This window comes from Panthera tigris, chromosome D2 (assembly GCF_018350195.1).
Source record: "Panthera tigris isolate Pti1 chromosome D2, P.tigris_Pti1_mat1.1, whole genome shotgun sequence".
NCBI classification, from domain to species: domain Eukaryota; kingdom Metazoa; phylum Chordata; class Mammalia; order Carnivora; family Felidae; genus Panthera; species Panthera tigris.
The window spans coordinates 85,216,091-85,237,100 of NC_056670.1; the positions used below are offsets into that span (position 1 = coordinate 85,216,091).

The window sequence follows — 21,010 nt, forward strand, 5'->3', positions numbered from 1 at the left end:
GCACGTACGGACCTACCCGGGTTTACGACTTCCCGAATTTCTTCATCGATTCCCTGTTAAGTGGCTACTTTGAACCAAGGATTGTATAAAGTGCCAGGAATTCAAAGGTGGGGAGAAGGTTAAGACGTCGTCATTTGGAAAGTCAGGTTTTCACCTTATTAACATGGACATAAATAGCAAACTAAGGTGGAATTAAGGGGGTCGGGGACACAAGTCATATGCTCAGACGACCGTCGCTGGGCGTCCACCCCAGGCACAGAGCTCGGTGCCGGGAAACATCTGTGCGTGGGGGCACACACACGCGTGTGCGCATGCATGCACGTGTGTACGCGTGTACGTGATGCGTGCGTGCGTATCACCCGGTCCAAGTTCTCTCGTTCACAATCTGCTGAGGTTGGAGAGCAGATAAATCCACAGTACCATTTTCCGAGTGAGGTTCTGACCGCACTTCGTGGGAGGTTCGAGACCTGGGGAAGGAGCCTGGACCCAGACGTGGACGGTGGAGGAAAGGCCGGCACGTGAACTGAGCCTCCGAGGGGCCTGAGCAGCCCCCAGGGGAGCGGCTGTGCTGGCAAAGCCAGGCGTCCCGGCACCGGGAGTGGGAGTGGGTCAGCGGGAGAGGCGGACAGAAGGACGGCGGGGGACTCGGGCTGGCCCGCTGGCGACGTCTCCACACCCGCGCGAGCTCCCGGGGGGTGTGGAAACACAGGGCACAGACAGACCCCCGAGGGATTCGCTACACCGGCCGACATCTAGTCTTCACTTGGGTTTTGGAAACAACAGCAAAGTGACCCGAACCGTGGGGCATTTTGCATCATCGGCAAACAGTCAAAACGATCACGCAGAATATGAAGACCGCACAAACAGAAAGAGAGATACTACAAACACGTCCGCCGAGACCCCCGAGACTGTTCAGGAACGACGTGGACGAGGGCTGTGCACGCTGCCGTTGGACCCCAGCCGCACACTTGGGGTTCCCAGACTCGTCACGGGTGACAGGTGTAGGGGTGTCACCCGGGTCCCTGTCACTCACCAGGGGAACACACGTCCGTGGCCGTGCTGTAACCTGGTCAGCTTCTTGGAGCACAAGGGGGACTGGAAGGCCACCCTTAGTTCACGCCACCCGCACATTAAAAAGGGTCCTGCTCCGTCTCCGAAGTATCACAGCCACACACAGTGTCCTTCCTTAGAGACAGACCCGTGGAGTCCCACAGCCGTGCCTCTGCCACTGAGCCAAGGGCGAGCCACGTCGGACGCGGTCGTTCGGGCCACTCCACACACGTGGGGCACCCGGCTCGCCCCTTCCACAAGCCGACACTAGTCCTGGATGAGCTAACAGCTGCTTCTTGCTAACAAGCTCGAAGTAAAAAGAAATTCATCTCCGCGGCTGCCACCAGCAGGCTGGCAGGGAGCCCACAGCCGTCGCCGGGAGAAGCCGGGCTGTCGAAGGTCTCTGAAACTGTGTCTTGCTTCCCAGGGCCGCCTGCCTAATTTCCTGTGTTGTAAGTATATTTTGAAACTAGAAAATCATTAGCCCTACATATAGTTAATGCCCTTCCTTTTAATGGCTAGAATTGACTCTTTTTAATGTTTGCTAATAAACAGATCTGGAAACTCTGTGTCATTAAGTACACTGAAGAACCTTTTCTCATGAAATCTGACTTTTTAAATGGCCTTGACCAAATACAGAATCCAGATAACCCAAAGGAAGAGCTTTTATCTGAAGGAGAACTTTTCACCCTCCTCCCTTCAGAAATTCTCATGAAGATTAAAGTCACTCCCAGGTAAGGGGATGATGGATCCCCTCCCCCGAGTTTTCCTGAGCACTTACTATGTGTCAGGCCCCGTGCAGGCGATGCTGGGTGAGATGCTGTCGTCACAGAGCGCACGCCGTGCCGAGGACGGTGACAAACGAACAAATAATTACCGATTAATGAGACAGGACGTAGAGCCAGTCACCCAGGCGGCTGAGCACAGTTAACCGCTGTGTCAAGGTCAGTCACCGTCCCACCTGACAGCAGGCCTGGGCCTGAATTATCATATGACCTTCCAGGAAAGAGACGAAAGTAAAAAGTGTTCCCGGCAGAGGGAACAGCAAGGACAGCAGGCCCAGAGGCTCAGAGCTCGGGAGCCGAGTCAGGCTGGGTTGATCTCACAAGCTGCCCGGGAAGCGAGAGATAACGCTTTTAGGTCAGAGAGACGGGGAACTGCGGCAAATTTACTCTCTGAAGGAGAGAGCCCAAAGGAGTCGGCAGCACACCTTTCCACGTGGAAAGGTGGGCGTGGAATATTGCCCCAAGGTCTGGGCGCAAGATATGTACAACGTAGCCCAAGTCACCACGTGCCACCGTGGACCGTGCCCGCATTTGCAGGGGCTGGATCTCAGCCGAGAGCTCATGGGCTCGGCCAGCTTGGGTTACTGTCCTCCCGTCGGGCCCCAAAGCCATCACGCCGTGCAGCGGTCTCTGCTGCATCCAGAGCGCTGCAAGCAGGGCCATGAGCTTGGTAGGCTGGGCCCTCCCTGAATCCAGAGCCCGTCACCGGGCGTCACCCCCAGGACCCCCGTGCTGCGGACCCTCAGGGGGATGTGGGGCTGAGAGGGAGCATCTTTCGGAACCCCCGGAACCATGTGTCTGCTCGCAGAGAGGTCATGGTTCCCGAGGGCCCGTGTCCACCACAATCTTCAGGATGGGCCCCAAAGCCAGGGCCTGCTTGCAAGCCTACAGATGGAAACATCCATTCGTGGGAGGGCATCACGTGCACAGACGGAGCCCGCCATCCGGTGGATCCATAAGAACTCTGATGTGCACTGATTGTGGGAAAAAAACCTCACACCCAGAAACATGTGGGCGATTCAACCCAACCCGTGCTCTGCTGAGATCAAGGTCAGTGCTATGAATTTGGAAACGTCGTATGAAATAACCACTTACTGATTTAGTCTCGATCGCGGTAAAAAATAAGTGTGTGTATACCTATGTGGGTAATTTAATTCCCAAGAAAGGAAGGGGCTGGGACAGCTGAGTGAAGGCTAACGTTCTAAGAAGATACCAGGACCCCGTCAAGCAGGTTGTGAATATCCAATTTTAAGCAGGAATCGCAACCATTGTACAAGGTTTCATTCTGAACTGTCTGACCTCAGTTTTTAATTCCATATGCATTACAAGGGATTTCAAGGAGATTGTTAAAAGCAGATTTTCTACTAGGAAAAAAGAGAGCTACAGGTCTTATTAAAGGATCTTGACTACATGCTGCTTGAACATTACTTATTAAACATGACGGGTTTAGTGGTGGGGACTTGGTGAAGCCTCCAGGGGGCCTGGGGACGTCATTAAGGCTCCAGCGTCCCTGGGACCAGGCTGCAGCCCTAAGGGCTGGGACAGATGCAACAACCGTGGAATATTGCTGTATGACATCGGTCAGCAAGATAAGAAGAAACTCAGCCAGCTGTTCCTTTTTCCAGGACATACCTATAAAAAGTGTGACAAGGGGACTCGATTTCTGCAGGTCTATGGGCACAGAGCAACTCTCACTTGAGTGGAAGAGCCCCTGTGTGCTCTGGGGACAGTGACAGAGGGTCTGCGGAGGCCCGAGCGGGGTCCCCAGGTTCCTGCTCATGTTGGCAGGAACATGAGCACCGTCTCGTGTTGGCCAAGTGCACGCGGACCAGAGGAGGAGGCGCTGAGCTCTGTGGCTGGTGCGCGGCCCCTGGCAGATCAGGCTCCTCCAAACACCGCTCACTCGGGCCACACGCCCAGCAGAAACTTCCAGAAGAAGGTCGGAGGTGTGGCCTTGGAACTTGGAACTGGGGGCTCAGGCCCAGGAGCAAAGCACCTCTCAGTAACAATGAAACTGTGTCAGATGCGGGTTTCTTCCAGAAACTGCGGATGCATCTGCCAGTGAGGGAACCACACCTGAGCTCAACCTTTACTTTAAAAGACAAAGCTCAGGGGCCCCTGGGTGGCTCAGTCGTTTGAGAGTCCTACTTCGGCTCAGGTCACGATCTCGAGGTCCGTGAGTTTGAGCCCCGCGTCGGGCTCTGTGCTGACAGCTCGGAGCCTGGAGCCCGCTTCGGATTCTGTGTCTCCCTCTCTCTCTGCCCCTTCCCTGCTTGCCCTCTAAGATAAATAAAAATTTTAAAAAATGTTTTAATAAATAAATAAATAAATAATAAATCAACAAAAATCAAAGCGGAGGGTTCTGCTGTGGCTCTGAATAGTGGGGGGTTCCCCCCGGGGGTGGGGTCCCAGAAGGGACCGGCTTCCAGCCGCCTGCAGAGCGGACCCACCGCCTTAATGGCAGGTGACTGTTTCCTCTGCCTCCGCGATGACGGCTTTAGTGTCTTGAAGTCCATGCAGCTCTGAGCCACATCGAGGCCATTCATAATGGAAGGCTGAGTGTTTGCGGCACCCCCGTAAAAGGAATTCTGGCGGAACGCCTACCCAACTCTTAATTGTTAACGCTCCGTCAGACTGCTAATTCTGCACGTGCGGCCGTGGAAGAGGGGGGTTCTGGAGGCTGACCGGGGGCCCTTGCAGGCTGATGACACTTTCGCGTCATACGGGAGACCCGGGGGCACCTGCCAGACCAAGGCTTGCTTCTCACTATGTGATTTATTTCCATTGTGAAGAGAAATTTTGCAGAACGCTAAAAGTGCCATCACTTTTAAGTTTCCAGCCGTCATCATCAGAAAAGAAAAGCCCATTCACACTATAAGTGACATAAATGTGGAAATGTCTCAGGGTAAGAGGAGTCCACCCCATTCACCCTCCTCACTCCGCGCCTGGAGCCCCCAGCGCCCCCGACCCCTCCCATGCCAGCCCGCACCTTCCCGCCCCTCCCTGCTCAGAAGACCCCAGCCTGCCCCAGGCTGTCCCCGAGCGGGATGCTCCGGGTGGGGGACGGGACCTCAGCCCCAGCAGGCAGGCCGCGCCCCTCCTCGCCGAGCCCACCTCTCCTGCTCACTGCGGCGCGGGCTCCGGGCGAGGCCACCGTTCTTGCGTGTCTGTGGAGACCCAGCTGCCTTCCAGGTGCCCCGTCCCCCCAGGCAGTGCCCTCATGCCCGGCCGCCCCAGGTCTCCAGGACTCGCCCCAGATGTGGGCAACTTCCTGGGCCACCACGGCCACGTTCCTCGGGGCAACCAGCGCGACCAGGAAGTTCCTGTCCTTCCGATGCGCCCAAGTTGCCCTTTTAAGCCTGTTACAGCCTGAGCTCCTGGGCCCTGGGAGGCCTCCCCTGCCCCGCCCACCCCTGCCCTGCCCTGGCCCAACCCCCAGGCCTCGGCTCCTCCCTCCGTAGGCCTCTGGCTTCTTCCACAGAGCAGCCTCTTGGGGTTTGGCGTGGGCAGAGCCCAGACCGGCTCACGGGTCTCAGGAACTTTCCCAGGGGGCGATCCTGGCCCACCTCCTGCCCCCAGAACCTCCCGAGGACTGAGGCAGACCCTGTGGAACTTTCCCACCCGGGGCACTGACACCAGTATTGAACTGCAAGCCAAGTAAGGGCGCTTCCTTTCTTTAATGCGTCTAAACTTGGATTTTTCTAGGTGTTCGTTGAAAGGTTTCAACTGCAAGTCCCCAGAGCCCAGGCCCCCTTCTGGTTAACTTGAACACACGCTCCCCTTGGGCCGGGAGCACAGCTCTGGGCCGGCACAGCGAGGAGTCAGGGGCGGGAGCCCTCAGGCCCCAGGGGCTCCTTCCAGAAGGGGGCAATCCTAGGCCGGAAGAGCCACCCCCAATCACAGCCACCTGGTGCCAGCGTCTGGCTACAGAGAGGGACGCGGCCCCCCCAGCAGCTGTTGTGGTGTCTGTCTGGTGCAGCACGAGGTAGCACACAGCTTTCTGGAACGTTCGTCCCACCGCAGTCCACATGCACCTCTGTACTGGTCTCACCCCCAAATTACACCTTAGAACAGCAAAAAATTGCAAAGTGGAAACCGTGTGACCCGAAAAGATGCTCGTGTCCGTCTTTCAGCAACATCAGAAGGCAAGCGGCAAACCACGGACCTTGTCTCGAAAAATTACCAAAACCCTCGGCTCCTTCAGAATCACGTCTGATTCATAAGGGCGACAGGCGAGGGCCCCATTTCTATGCGGTTAGGTAGGAAGCAGGCAGAATTCTCCCCTTCTGTTACCTGCGTTACTAAAGTCACCCTGGTGTTTTCTAGGAAGCTGGGATACGCTGCAGTGCTCGATCCATGACTCCACCAGTGAGATGAGACACTTCTAATCAAAACGTGCAGTAAGTTGCCAAACAGGACAGCGATGGTTCCCATAGAATTGCTTTCCGAGTGCCCTGTAGGCATAAACCAAGTGTGAACTAGGATACGTTTCATCCTATAGAGTCAACCCTCAAAAGTAGAACTTTGCAGGGCGCCTGGGTGGCTCAGTCGGTTAAGTGTCGGACCCTTGACTTCGGCTCGGGTCGTGATCCCAGCGTTGTGAGATGGAGCCCCGTATCGGGCTCTGTGCTGACAGGGCAGACCCTGCTGGGGCTTCTCTCTCTCCCTCTCTCTCTGTCTCTCCCCTGCCCCTGCTCTCGCACCCTCTCTCTCTCTCTCAAAATAAATAAGTAGACTGTAAAAAAAACAGGTGGAACTTTGCAGACTCCTGTGGGCAGGGGTGGCGTCAGGGGGCCAGAGCTGCGTGCACCCCAAGGTGCGGGGGGGTGGGGGAGGGGATGTGGGAGGAGCCTCCAGACCAGCTGCCGCCTGCTCGTGAGCGAGTGAGAGCCGGGGAAAGGACCCGGTTCCCGGGCACCTGGAGACAAGGGGCTCCGCCCGGAGCGGCCGTGCCCGTGTCTGTGTGGGCGGTCAGAAGACAGCTCCCCTCTTCGGAGAGTTTGCGACGATTCGGCACGTGTCACGTTCTCCTGTTCGAGGGTGAAGCCTGACTTGGACCCACAGGTGTCTCCACTCCCAGAATCCAGAGCCCAAGCCCCGGATGTGACCGGTCTCAGTCCTGCCCACAGTAGCTGCCTCGTGGCCGTGGCGTGGGGCAGATGCCGTGGTGCAGGCCCCGTGCTCGGACGCGCTGGCCGTCACTGGAGCCTCGGTTGCTGCCTTCTTGAAAGTCCTCATAACATTTGAACAAGGGACTCCACGTTCTCACTTTGCTCCGGGCCCCGCACTGTGTGTCAGGCTGCTCCCCGACCTCTCCCGGGGCCAACACGCGCCCTTGGCCAGGCTCTCCGGTGCGTTTGCAGGGGCAACCTGGTTCTCACATCAGAAACGCCCTTTCCTTGAGTACCCGGCATCACCCAACCAGCTAAAATGTCATCTGTTGCTGGAGATTTCTAGCCCCCCCTGCCCTAGATGCATCCAGAACAGGATCACAGAAAGGCACTGAGGCTCTGGTGTTGTTGCTGGGTCTCCCGTGCTGACCTGGCAGGAGGGGAGCAGGGGAGGGCGCATCCGTGGCTTGGAGGAGGGGACGCGGCTGCGGAGAGCCTGGTGTCACCCTGGGCTGCTCCCTGGCCCATGGCAGGGCAGCAATACTCCTGCGTGTAAGCATCAGCACGTGAGCCGCCTAGGTACCCCCTGATGGCTCCCCACTGCTCATGGAGATGGAAAGCAGAAACAGGAAAGAAAATACAAAATCATTTAAATTCGTGCTTTTAAGTCTAAAATCCCTTTTTGCACATTTAGCTATAATTTATTTTTTTTAAATGAAAATTTATTGATCCCCTGATACCTTTATGTGTGCACGTGTGTGTGTGTGTGTGTGTGTGTATGCAAGAGGGGGATGGAGAGTGGGAAAGAGAGAGAGTGGGAGCCAGAGAGAGGGACAGAGAGGAAGAGAGAGGGACAGAGAGAGAAAGGGACAGAGAGGAGAGAAGGACAGACAGGGAGAGAGAAAGAGAGAGGGGGAGAGAGAGTTGGGGCGAGGGGCATTTGTACAACGCACGCTCCTGGACACACGGGCAGCCGGGAGTGATGGCGGGGAAGGAGCCCCTCCGTGTCTTTGGGACCCAGCGTGGGAAAGCATTGCAGGAGGGACGCGACCCTCTTTCTGTGAGTCGGCTGCTTGTGTTGCTGCAGAACTGTGCTCAGGAGACTGGCTCCTCCCAAGGCTCAGACCCCAGCGTGCACTGGCCACACACCCCCGGCCCGGCCGCACCCACCACGAGTGACGGCGGTCACTTTACCTACCGCGGCCCCGGCCCGGAGTCAGGTGTGTCCCCCAGGTGCCCGCAGCCCTCCCAGCCACACCGCGTCTGCTTTGCCTTTTGTCTGCCCGATTTCCCCATATCTGCTTGTGAGCCACCGGCCCCCACAACCAACTATCAGAGCCCGAGTCTGATCCACAAACATCAGGCTCTGACTCCTCATATTGAAAACAAACGTAGCCAATCTTCTGACTTGGGGTCCACTTCCAAGTGGGAGAAGTTCAACGTCTGTACTGGATCGACCCCGAGCGGGAGGAAGGATCGCCAGGTCCCCGTTCCAGCTGCAGCGGGCCGAGTGCTAATGACACTCACCTGCAGCCCCAGGTGAACTAATTAAAGCTCTTAATTGCACCCGTCCAGGCAACGAGACGAGTTCAGCCCCGAACAGCGCCAGCCCGAGGCCCCGGGGAGCGGGCAACACCTCGACCTCCCCTCCCTCGTCCTGGAGGCTTGGGACGCCCAGACCTCCGTCTAAGCTGGCACCCCCACCACGTGCCAATCGACCTCTCCCTGGGGCTGGAAGACGGTGGGACCCGAGGGGGCCCGGGGCCCAGATGCCTGAGTGCTCGGGCCACGGGACACAAGGTCCCCCCTGCGTCATCGGCACCGACTGTGTCTCCTCTCTCAGCCCCCCCTCGCCCCTGCCCACCTCGTCCTCCTCCTCTCCATCCTCATCCTCTTCCTCCCCTCCCTGCTCCTCCCCTCTCCCCACCCTTCCTTTGTGGACACCCGCCCCCCGCCACCCTGCACACTGAGGGCTCCTTGTGGCCCCATCTCCTGTCACGATCGGCACACCTGTGACAGGTCTTTGGCGAGGAGAAAACGTTCATTATTTCCCAGAAGGGACAGATGAGCCATGACCTCTGGAGAGGTGAGTTCCTGACCATGTGCTAGAGGCAGGCCGGGCCCCAGGACGCCGGCAGGGCCCATCTGGCCGGTGCAGCCAGGGACCGGACGACGGGGACACTGGGCTGCATGTGGTGTCTCCGGGCCTGTCGTCCACCTGGTGCTGGGCTGTCGCAGGAGGAGGCCCAGGGACACCAGCCTGCGGGGCCGAGCTCTGGTCGCCCTGGGGGCGAACGGCAAAACCACAGAACGGCGTGTCCCTCTCCTGGTGCTGAGTCGGACCTACCCTCTCTGGCCCAGAGCTGGAGGCTCTAAGGGAAGTGACAAAAGAGGGCTGGGATGCCCCGGGGATAGCCCGAGCCCACGAGGCTCCTCGTGACCACACATGTGGGTGAGTGACAGAGACACGCCCTCGGGTGAGCGCAGAACGTGAGGAGAATCTTCTGCTGAAGCGGGGAAGACGCAGGACACGTCTAGCGAGGGATCCGGCCACTGGGAAGGAAGGCGAAGCTCGGGTTTCCTGGTCTCGGGCTGGTCCGGGGAGCGTGAGACCTACCGAGGGTGGAGGCTGTAGATGCTGGAACTGAGGGAGGAGGCACAGCTCTGTCCTCTCACTGCTGAGGGTGGGCGCACGAGGCGGGAATGGGCTGCACGGACGTGGGGGGCCTTGGGTGACAGGTCAGCCACCGCAGGATGGCTGGGACTGGTGGGCGGGCAGGCAGCTCCTCCTCCCACGCCGCGTGACGACCTCTGCCGTCACACGGTACCCAGACCCTCACCAGAGGCACAGGCAGAGGCAGGAAACCAGCAAACGTGCCACAGGGCGAACGGGAGCCCTGGACGGGAAGGAGCCCAGGGGTGCACGCCTTCCTGTACGGAGACGGAGACGGGGCGGCCGCTCAAACAGGTTTTGTTCTGGAACCCTGGTCACAATGCACTGTTCAATCAGCGTCGCTAAGGGGAACGATTAATACCATCATCGTGGAACTTGGTACCCCGACCTTTGAGATTTCTTGATCCATCCCGTAGATCAGGCTCAGACCCCAGGGGATTAAATACTCAGGGCATTGTGGTGTGGCTGGGCCGATCCCCTGGCGCCCCAGTTGTCGCTCGAGAAACACGGCCTGAGAAGCAGCATGAGACCCGGGGGGAGGGGAGGCCAGCAGGCTCCCCGGAGCAGGACGGAGCCCGGCAGTCACTCCCGGCTGCCTGGACACGTGCACTGCAGCCACAGCCTTGGCCACCCCACCCTCGCTTTTCAGGTCGTCCTCCGAGGTGCAGATTCCAGAACGGACTTCCCGTAGCAACCCCAGCTGGGCAAGAAGTGATGAACCAGGCCGCTCTCTCCCCTGGAGCCGTGCCTCTACACGGGTGTGGCTGGGCTGCGACGTGCTGGGACATGGGTTTAATAATTACACGAGTGAAGTCCCAAGGACCTATTGGAAGTGATCTATTTAAATGCCAACCCCATTCATCTTTAATGAGAGGACAAAAGCCTTCCAGCATTCTTGGTCTTTGGGATTATAGAGCGCGTTGGTTGATATTCCGTCGTTTTCAAAGCCAAGTAAGGAAAGACCATTAGGACTCTGAATTGGACATAACTTGCCAGGCCCTGGTCTCCCAGAGTGGCTGGCCACCATCTGTAACTGAGCTGGTCGGCTCTCCGTGGTGTCACCGCGTGATGTATGGCTCAATAACACCCTGCCAGCTGGCAAGACACATTTTGGGGATTCAGGCTGTGTGCGTTAGATCAAAAAAATTATCAAGATAGATAGTGCGATAGAGTTTTCGACAAGATGGTAAGAATTCCGTGCTTGACACAGTGTCTTTTCCTCTAGTGGTGGAGAAAAGGAGGCGTCAGCACATCGGGGAATCAGCGGACGCACAGGCGACCCTTGCTGGAGTCAGGAGCCTCTGGGACAGGTCCCGGCCCCGCCCCTCTCCCCAAACCTGAGCCCCAGCTCTCACTGAAAGGGGACAGCTCATCCTTCGGACGGGGGGTTCGCCAGGAAGTGGCAGAGGGCTGCGGGTTAACGGGAACTCATGGCCCCATCCTCTCCATGGCCGTGACGTTGCCAATCTAAGAAAAAGAGTAAACTGACTTCCAGACAGAGGTCGGAATACAGCCCTTGCGTTTGGCTAAGCACCTCAACACCTGCAGGAAGGTTTGGACCAACAGGTGCGTGCAATAAATGTGATGTCATTGTCACATTGGCATTTTCCATCAGATGTGTTTACATGAAGCTGGTGACATTCACAAGCCATTGCCTGTGGACAGACAGGCAGCTGTGTCAGAATGCAGACATCATTCAACATTCGGGGACTTGATTTTGAGCAACCGCCATGAGCCAGGCACCAGCTTAGCACCAGGGACACTGTCATCAGTGGACAAGAAAAAAAGGGGGGACAATCCCGAACCATCAGGCATAAACCACTCTGCACTTTTTATGTAGTTTATAATTACAAATATGTACTTATTTCATATATAATGGTATCCTTCTAAATGTAAATTTAATTATAGCTATATTAATAATTATATATAATCTGTATTGTATTTCTATAATTTGCTAGTGAATTTTGTGTCTGAGGGGAGTTGCTTCTGGATCTGCCGGGCTGTGTCCTTATCAGAGTAAATTATATAAAAGCCCCACCGGACCCCGACACATCTAAGCCTCTGCTGTTGACTAAGTTGCAGCTTTATGTCAGTAAACCTCCTGTCGGGACCAAGGAGACACGTCACACCCTGCACCGAGGTGCCCACACCGCCTTCTGTAGCAGAGCTGACACATCACTTGAACGGACCTCAAACCTCACCCCCTTTCCCGAATTCCACCCTGCTTGTTACGTTACTTCGCAAGGAGCACGCCGTGTGTCCTGTGGAAACAGCTATCACGGCACCGAAATGTCACCGCACAGAGCCACGTCCCAGTGCACGACTCTTTAACACACATTCTCACTTCACCAAGTGCATTTTTTAAAAAGCCTGTATTCAGACACTGGCATCGAACGCCGAGATCCTTGAAAGCGATGTGGGCTGGATGCGGCATTAAGAACGCAGTTCTTCTAATTTTATTCCTTATGATGCGACACGGCGCAAAGGAAGACTCGACACTCTCCAGAGGTCAAGATTCCCAAACTCTCTGGGAAGTGACCGTTTTCTAGAATATAAAGTACAAGTGGAGATGTGAGAACAGAGCCAGTGAGATGCATGGACGACGTAAGAAGCCAAGAGAAGCCGGTTCACCGTAAACCTCGGAGCCAAGCGACCCCTCGGACTCACAGCAAAATGCCTCGCGGAGAAAACGTTAAGTTTTACGTTTCTGGTTGTCCCGTTGGAGCCACAGACACTGACTTCAGGAAACAGGCACGATCCTCAGGAGCATCGGACCCAGCACTGCTCCGTCCGGGAGCACCGGGGAGCTCCGACGGCCTCCCGCCCAGACGTTCCCAGTGAGTCCTCTGCAGGGTGCTCCATAGCCGGCTTAAGTGTCCCCAGAGTGTCCCCAGAGAGCACGCCCCAGCATGCAGGGCCTTTGGCTGGAGGGAGCAAGCTGTGCACACGTGTGAGCAGAGCCTCATGGGAGGCGGTTTCATGGATGGCCAGCCCCCCTCGCAGAGCTCCAGCTCGAACACGGGAGCCAGCACACAAGACACGCACACACGCACACGCATGTGTGCACAGGGACGCACATGTACATGTAGGCATAGGGGCATATGTGCACATGCACACAGGCGTGCACATGCACACACATGCATGCACGTTTACACACCCATGTATGCACACACAGGCATGCACACACAGGGTGCACCCATGCATGCACAAGAACATATATGCATGCACAGACATGCACACACATGGGCACAGAGAACCTCTGCACAGGAAGATGCCAGGTCAGTGTCCAGTGAGTATAGGCACTAGTTCAAGAGTGAGGGAAACACAGCCCTGATCGCATCGGTGGGCGCAGCCATTTCTGGTATTGGCAACGGATCCCAGAGAAGAAGTCAAGTTGCCTGGGAGTCGTTGAGTGATGGAGAGGGATTTGAGGTGGCTGCTTCGGAGGCACCAGGGGAAGAGAAGGCTTGGGGGGAGGGGGGAGGGCGGGAGGCAGGGCTGCAGCATAACATGCGAGCCGCACAGGCCCCCTTCCTCTCAGTCACACAAGCTGCCCGACCGAGCACTTACCCTGCCCAGCCCTCCCTTTCGGCCTCACAGAAACCCTGGGAGGCAGGCGCCACAGGGCCTGGCCGTGCAGAGGAGAGGCCCAGGAGCAGGTGCCGGGGCTGAGCCAGCCCTCCCTCCCGGCCCCCCCGCCCAGGGAACTCGCTCTTCCCAGTCCGATCCACCCCCGGAGAAGACACGGCTACTGACTGCTGGAGAATCCCTGGAAAATCCAGGCCAGGCTCCCCGGACCCCCCGTTGCGGGGCTGACCAGGCTCCGCGCCCTGAGAACTGCATGATGCTCAGTAAACAGCAGACTTTCCAACCCTGTTTCCTGTGGTCCAGAGGCCTCCTGGAGAGCCCTGCTCTCCCAACCCCGCCAGGACGTAGCCTCCCTGGTCCTATCCCTCCCTCCCAACCTTCTCCTAGACACCCCACCCTGATTGTGCCAACCCTCTGTGCCCACGTTTCACCCTTGCCTAGAATTCTTTCCCATGCCCCGGGCACCCAGCGCCCCCCACCCCAGCTGACCCTCCGCTGAGGGTCTGCAGCAGCCCAATCCCATCTCCTTCACTGCAGCGGACAGCTTGTTCTGAACTGCTCGGGTACGAGGGTCCACAGATGTGCTGGGCCCTGGTGGTCGGCCAGCTCGAAGAGGCCCCACCCTGAGCTGCCCACCCGGAGCCACAGTGGGGCCCCAGCTTGTCACGGAGTGGCCGTCGGCCTCACATCTCTAGGTGCGGATTGCGTTACCAGCAGCGGATTGTGTTGGAGGGATTGAAAAGGTTACCCTACGGATCTTGGTGTCTGGCTCATCATAAGTACTTAAAGGCTAATTCCCTTGCAGGAGCCCAAACCTCAGCACTGGGGAGACACGCTCCTTCCTGGCGCCCGGAGCTCACGGGTGGAAAGGCGCGCTTGCTCCGTGAGACGGTCAGTGCTCCGCGCTCCGGGGCTACGCATCTCACGTCGAGTGGCTTCGGTTACTTAGATCTACTGCCTCCGAGTCCTGCTGACCCAGGACGAGTCTCCCACACGGCAAAGAGCGGCCTTCCTCTTAAGAGTCACCGAAAAGGAGAGACTGTACGCCCGGAATGTTCTCTAATTCAGATGGGGACTTTTGGGGGAAGCCAAGATTGTAGTTCAACAACGTGGCCTAGCCAAATTATGGGATATTCGAGTCTGGGATAAAAGTGATCTTTCTCCAGACGACGTAAAAGCCTCAAGCAGGAGACAGGCTGTCTTGCTCCCCTCCCCCCTCCTCCCCTGCCAGCTCTCCAGGCTCTGGTCCAGAATCATGAATTTGTATCACAGTGACGGCCGTCAGCAGGGACCGCCCTTTAGGGGCTGGACTTTCCCCATATGCTGGAGCCTCTTTGATCACGCCGAGTTCCCCGTGTTCAAGACCGCTTCTCCCGTGGTCCAGATGGCACCACGGCACTTTTCACTTTGATTTAAATACCTGCGCCTGTTCTCGGCTACAGAAAAGGCTTCTCCCTTTATGCTCACTTCTGTTTGGTGTTCGGGAATATGAATTTGCATCCCATTATCATAATTGTCTGGCTTTTAACGTGCTTAGCCAACGCGGAGGTTTCCTGTTCTGAAATGCTCAATAAACTGTCAGAGGGCCCGTGGTTGGCCATTCTCTCGCGCGGTCCAAATGCCTCCGTTGTGAGCGAGGGCAGAATGCAAGCCGTGGCTGCACGTTGTACTTCAGGTTATAACTGGGTTCATCTGACTTTGGCAAAATCAGTTCCTGGCTGTACAAGTTGCACGCGTGGTGATAAGATGCCTGCAAGGAGCCACACGGATCCCCGAGACGAGGGGTTCGTGAAAGTTATGTCGTGGACCCAATAGTTTAATTTCATGCTTTGGTCGCCCGCCAGGAAGCAGGTGCTGATGCTATAGAGCAGAGAAACTGGGAAGGGTCTCAGGGTGCAGACAGGGGGGTGGGGCGGGGGAGGGCCCCAAGCCCCAAGCCCCTGGCCTTCGTCTCCAGCACATTCTCTACGGACAGAGCATTGACCGCAGTCTCCGACGATCACAGAACCCCCGGCCCCCCGTGCGGTGGCCCCGCCACGTGCAGCCTGACGATACCCCGTTACCAAGCCTCCCGTTCGTAACTTCAGAGCGGCTTCCTCCGCCTCTCTCCAAAGCTCACAATAAGGGCTCCGCATATTCTGGTGTCCTTTCCACCCTCGATGTCGTCAAAGGGTTAACGTCGTCTTTTTTAATACATACATTGTTGCATTAGAGGTGCTTCTCTTCGAAGGTCTCTGGATCAAATCAAAGTGTCTTCATATCAAGCAGAGCACAATGCTTTCTGATCGTGAATTTGGATCTATGACTATTAAGCTTTCCTAAATCAGGACGTGTGTTTTTTATGTATTTAAATTTCTTATTTAAAAAGTTCTGACAAAATGTACCCAGATCATTTTCCTTCCTCACGTATTATTGTGAGGAACCCATCATCAGGGTGGTTACATCACACCACAGACTCCACCACACCGTGAAATGCGATTCTCCCTGGAGAGGACCCCGCGTGTCAGGCGCTGGGTCAACTCCCCAGCAGTACGTGCATCCACGCTGACAGTGGCGTTTCCAAGGGAACATACCGGAAAGCATCACCAAACGTAATTGGAACATCATCAGCTGTTAAGCGGTTGATCATCTCAAGGGGAAAATCAGAGGCAGGACGGCCAGTCAGCGATCACGAGTCCCACGGCTCAGAAGTGCCACACGGGGAACTCGAGGTGACGGATCCTGCCCTTGTTCCGTGGTTCAGACCTGCGCAAAACACGCCTCTCGGCCGGGCACGTGGACATCTCATCTGCCCAGATCCACTGCACCATGGAAGTTTCCAAGCTCTGCCCAACCGACGACTGTCTCTAAACTGTGCTTAAGAAAGAAAAATGAGCCGACTCTCAGAATGTACAAATGCATGTTAATGCTTTTCTGTCAAAGTATTGCGCTGTCTAGACTTAGCTGAACTTGGGCTTTGAAAACCCATCTCTTCGGAATCTGTATTCCATAAATGCAGCTCTTACAAAATGTATTAAGTTTGAAGGGGAGAGCCAAGGATTGCAATGTTTGAAGATCCAATTTAAATACTAAAACTGGTCAAGAGCAACCCCAGGGGAATCCAGGTGAAGAAGTTGCCCTCTTGTGGAGTTTGGGTTTTGAAGTGTTTCCAATATTTAGAAAAAGAAGAAATGCCTTTGCTCTCTTCTAAAGGTCCAGCAGGCTCAGACAACTTCCAGCCATGACTCCATGATAAGGGTGCACAGTGAGCTTCCCACAGGCCTGGGGAGCGTCTGGGCTGAAGTCACTCGGGGCGTGGCAGCCTGGGGTCCCGCACCACTGTTCTGGCTCCCCAGGTATGACCTAGAGGCGAGAAGGCATTAGCCAGGTTGGGGACAGACCCCCTTCCTTTCTGAAATAGCGAGTGGCTCTCCAAAGTGCCTTCCGGCTCAGCTTGTCATGGACTTTGCTGACGTGTCACTTCCTCTTGTAGGCGCAGGTTCATCGCACCGTCGAGGCTTTCGACTCAGGACAGAATTTCAACAGCTGTGCCTTTTCTGTGAGGCCGTCCTGCTCGCCACATGAGTTTACTCCAACTCGAAGGGTTGCCTTGCCCCTGGAGTCACCTGTCAGAGAGGGGGCCCAGGGGCACCGGGGGGCACAGAGGGCTCCCGCTCCCGCTGTGGGCCTCTCGGTTCGGATGAACCAGATCGGCCGGACCCCGAGAACCTGTGCCTCCGGCCGGGATGACCCCCGTGTGCCCACCCAAGTGGGGGACAAACACGTGTCCCGTGAACTCTGTGGGGGACAGGACAGTGTGGAAGCAGGTGGGGGTACAGAAAAAAGAAAAGAGAAGTGAGGGGGGTTATCAGTGAAACTGAAGGAGGGGGTGTGGCGCCCAGACCAGGGCAGGAAGGACACCAGAGCCACGCAGGCAGCAGGAAGGGCTGTCTCAGGCCTGAGGATGGGCAGGCTGGCGTCCGCCAGGAGACACGGGACAGAAGTCCTCCCAGAGGCTGAGCCTCTGCCTCCACGGTGGAAGGCTGTCCCAGCGGCAAGGGCAGCTGCAGGGTGCCTGTGCCCACCGCCGTGGATGGGAAGCCAGGAGGCCGTCTAGACAGCTCGGGGGATGCGTAGTCTGACATTCAGCAATCACAGTGTGATGCACCGACTCTCAGTAAACGGACAGCCCTGCACAGCCACCCCCACAAGCCGGTTTTGGAGCATCTCCACCACCGCGGGTGTTCCCTGACGCCCGTTTCCAGTGGATCCCAGATCCCATCCCCGGTCCCAGGAAACCATTCTTCTCTCTCTCTCTCTAAATGTGCCTTTTCTGGACGGGCGATGGCCTCACACGCCGTGGCTTTGAGATTAGAATAAATCAGCAGCTCATTCCTTTTTGTGGCTCAGTAGTCTTCACGATGTGGCTGGACCGCATTTCACTCACCCCTTTATGGACCCCGAGGTTGTTTCCGCTTTGGAGAAATCCTAAATACTGCTGCTCCCAACACGCACGCACAAGTCCTGTGCGGACACATCCACTGTTCTCCCACGGGGACGGTCCTCGTTCCCTGGAGGAGCATTTCTGCTCGCTCCCGACCACACATGGCAGCCTTCCGTGTCGGCCTCCTAAACTCCCGGAGCCGTTGTGTTAATTTGCATTCTCCTAATCACTAATGAAGCGAAACACCTTTTCAGGTGTTTTTCAGCCACTGTTTTGGTGAAACAGCTCTTCATACCTAACAATCATTTATTTTTTTCAATTGAGTTCTTTTATCTCATTGAGCTCTAAGAACCCTTTATGTATTTTGGATGCAAACCCTCTATCAGAATTATAATTTGCACGTATTTTCTCCCAGTCTCTGTCAGGTATTTTTATTGTCTTCATAGTGACTTTTGAAGTACAGAAGTTTTAATAAATTCACCCAGACCCACCGTTCTTTGATGGATCATGCCTTTGAGAATTCTTTGCTCGCCAAAAGGTCATGGAGAATTTATCCTATATTTTATGCTAGAGTTTCTATGGTTTTATCTCATGCATTAAATCTATGATCCACTTTGAGTTAATTTTTAATGTATGGGTCGAGATAAGAACATACTATTTTTTTTTTGCATGTGAATGTAGAATTGTCCCAGTACCCTTTGCTGAAAAGATTATCTTTTCCCTCTGAATTGTCTTTGTACCTTTGTTGAAAATCTATTGGTCATATATGTAAGGGTTTAGTTTCTGGACTCTCGATTCTGTTCCATGACCTATATGCCTGTCTTTATGCCAATACCAGGTAGTCTTAATTACTAAAGCTTTCTATATTACTAATGCTTTTTTTTAATGTTTATTTTTGAGAGACAGAGAGAGAGACAGAGCGTGAGTGGGGGAGGGACAGAGAGAGAGAGGGAGACATAGGATCCGAAGCAGGCTCCAGGCTCAGACCTATCAGCACAGAGCCCGATGCAGGGCTCAGACCCACAAACCATGAGATCTTGACCTGAGCTGATCAGACGCTTAACCGACGAGCCACCCAGGCGCCCCACTAATGCTTTTTGACGTAAGGTAGAGTAAGTCTTCCAAGTGTGTTCTTCTTTTTTCAAAATCACTTTCATTATTTTGTATCCTTTGCATTTCCCCATAAAATTTAGGATCAGTTTGTCACTTTCCGTTTTAAAAAGTTCAGTGGGGATTGTGTTGACTCTATAGCTGAAATCAAGGAGAATCTCCAACTTAATGACGTTAAGTCTTCCTGTACATGAACACGGACTGTTTATTCTGTTCTTCTATAATTTATCGGTGATAAATTATAGTTACAGTTTCCAGGGCACAAGTCTTACACTTCCTCTGTTAACATGACCCCTAAGTATTCTCTTCTTCTGATGCTGTTGTGAATGGATTGATCTTCCCGATTTCCATTTTTAAACTGTTCATCACTCGCATGTAAAAATACAATGTATTCTTTATCGATCTTACATTGTGCAACACTGCTAACCTTGTGTTATTATTTCTGGTAGTTTCTCTGAAATCTTCAGTATTTTCTGTATACAGGGCCATGCCATCTTCAAATAAAGGTAGTTTTACTTCTTTTCCAAATTTATGCCTCTAACTGGGTGGTGTTGGATGATGGCACTGGCTCAGACCTCGGCACTCTGACGAACAGCTGGCAGGAGCGGCTGTTCTCGCCTCCGCCTCGGTCTTGGGGGAAAGCACCGGTCTTTCACCGTCACGTATGACGTGAGCTGAGAGTTGTGAGTGAGTGTCCTTTATCCGGTTGAGAGAGCTCCCTTCTAGTTCCGTTAATTGAGTGCTTTCGCCCAGAGTGCGTAAAGGATTTGTCGAAAGCCTTTTCTGTATCTATTGAGATGATCGTGTGTACGTTGTCCTCTGTTCTATTAATGTGATTTAACTTCATTAATTCATTTTAGACATTACGCCCATCTTGTATTCTTGGACTAGATCCCACTTGGCCATCGATCTATTTTATACGTTGCTGGACTCGGCTTGCTAAAATTTTGTTAAGGGGTTTTGCATCTATCTTCATGAGGGAAGTTGGCGGGCAATTTTCTTTCCTTGTGATGTCTTTATCTGGCTTTGGTGTCAGAGTAATCTTGGATCTGTTCAATAATATATTGCAGCGACTCCAGATTCGGGTTTCCCACCCGAGCGCTGTTGTTTTGCTGTTCACTTAGTGTCTCCCCTGGATTAAGTGTTGCGTCTGTTTCCTGGAGCCAGTGGCATCTTGTCTGTCTTGTCTCGGGTGTTTATCGCTAGTGTGGTTGATCGTTTTCCTGCCTACCTTCCCAGGGGTTGCCGCTGCCTCCGCTTGGTGGTCGGCTAACGACCGGTCGGTCAGGATCTGGGCCGACACGCCTGTCTGGCGAAGCTCCCGCCGTGTGTGCGTGGACTTGTGTCCGGGTTCAGCATCGCATCCGAAGCACAGATTCTGTCAAGCCTGCCGCGCTCTTACGACCCGCGAGCTGTTCTGGGTCCTCTCCGCGCCTCTGCGTACAGGCGCCAGGCGGGGATACGTGGCGACGTCTCACTGTGTCTTCCCTGTGTCTCCCCGTTAGGCTTCTAGTCTGTTCCTTGTCCCAGGCAGCCATCTCAGACTCAGCTGCCGATTGGGACAACACCGACAGGCAGGGATTTTTCCCCTGTTGCTCTGAGTGGAGCCAGCTGCCTCCAGGACGGAAGCTGCTGGCGACACGTGGCCAGCCCTGACCGGCCACGACGAGCAGACAGGCAGAGCCACCGGGAGCCGAGGGGCAGAGGCTGGAGCACCCCAGACCCCTCCGGTCTTGCCCGGAGCTCGCTGGTTTTACCGGAGTAAGTGTATCCGCTCACCGGGAGGGTTTGGTCCACCTCCAGGGCACTGGAATGCTTTTCTGGTCATTTTGTCCAGTTTCCGCTTCTTTCTGGGGAGCGAGTTTGGAGCCCCCCTCCCTCCGCCACGTCTGACACATGCTTCCGCTCGCATTTCCTGTGCTGCTGGCTGAGAGTCGGGCCATTTGGGTTCCGATCTGTGCAGCTCCGAACCAGCTGTTCACACGTCTTTCTGAGTCCGCCTCTGCCGGCGTGAAAGGGAGTCTGACAACGGGAATTTCTGAGTTCACACCCCGCTCTAGAGCTCCACTGACTCCAAGAGCCAAATGTGCACGTTATGATCCGTGAGATTCAACCCCACCAAGTGTTCAGAAGCACTCGGGTCTCGCTCGTGTCAGAACACCCATCCTTTCTTCCAGATGAGGCTTTGGGCACAGCTGCTTCTCTCTGTTTGCACCTCAAAACAGCCAGGAGCCTTCGTGGGGCCCCCGCTGCGTTTGGAGCGCAATTA

The 21,010-nt window shown here is 55.3% G+C and overlaps 1 long non-coding RNA gene across 2 annotated transcripts; it reads right to left on the bottom strand.

The window, feature by feature from the left end:
- Window positions 1-5,577: 5,577 nt before the first annotated feature.
- Window positions 5,578-9,928, bottom strand: LOC122231903. 2 transcript variants are annotated; one of them, XR_006209189.1, is made up of 3 exons: window positions 9,787-9,928; window positions 9,294-9,559; window positions 5,578-6,289 (listed from the first exon to the last, which is right to left on the bottom strand). It is a non-coding gene; the product is annotated as an uncharacterized LOC122231903 (long non-coding RNA). The 2 variants fall into 2 exon arrangements; XR_006209190.1 differs by lacking the exon at window positions 9,787-9,928 and having other exon boundaries at window positions 5,578-5,899; window positions 6,129-6,289; window positions 9,294-9,767.
- Between the last annotated feature and the right edge of the window lie 11,082 nt (window positions 9,929-21,010).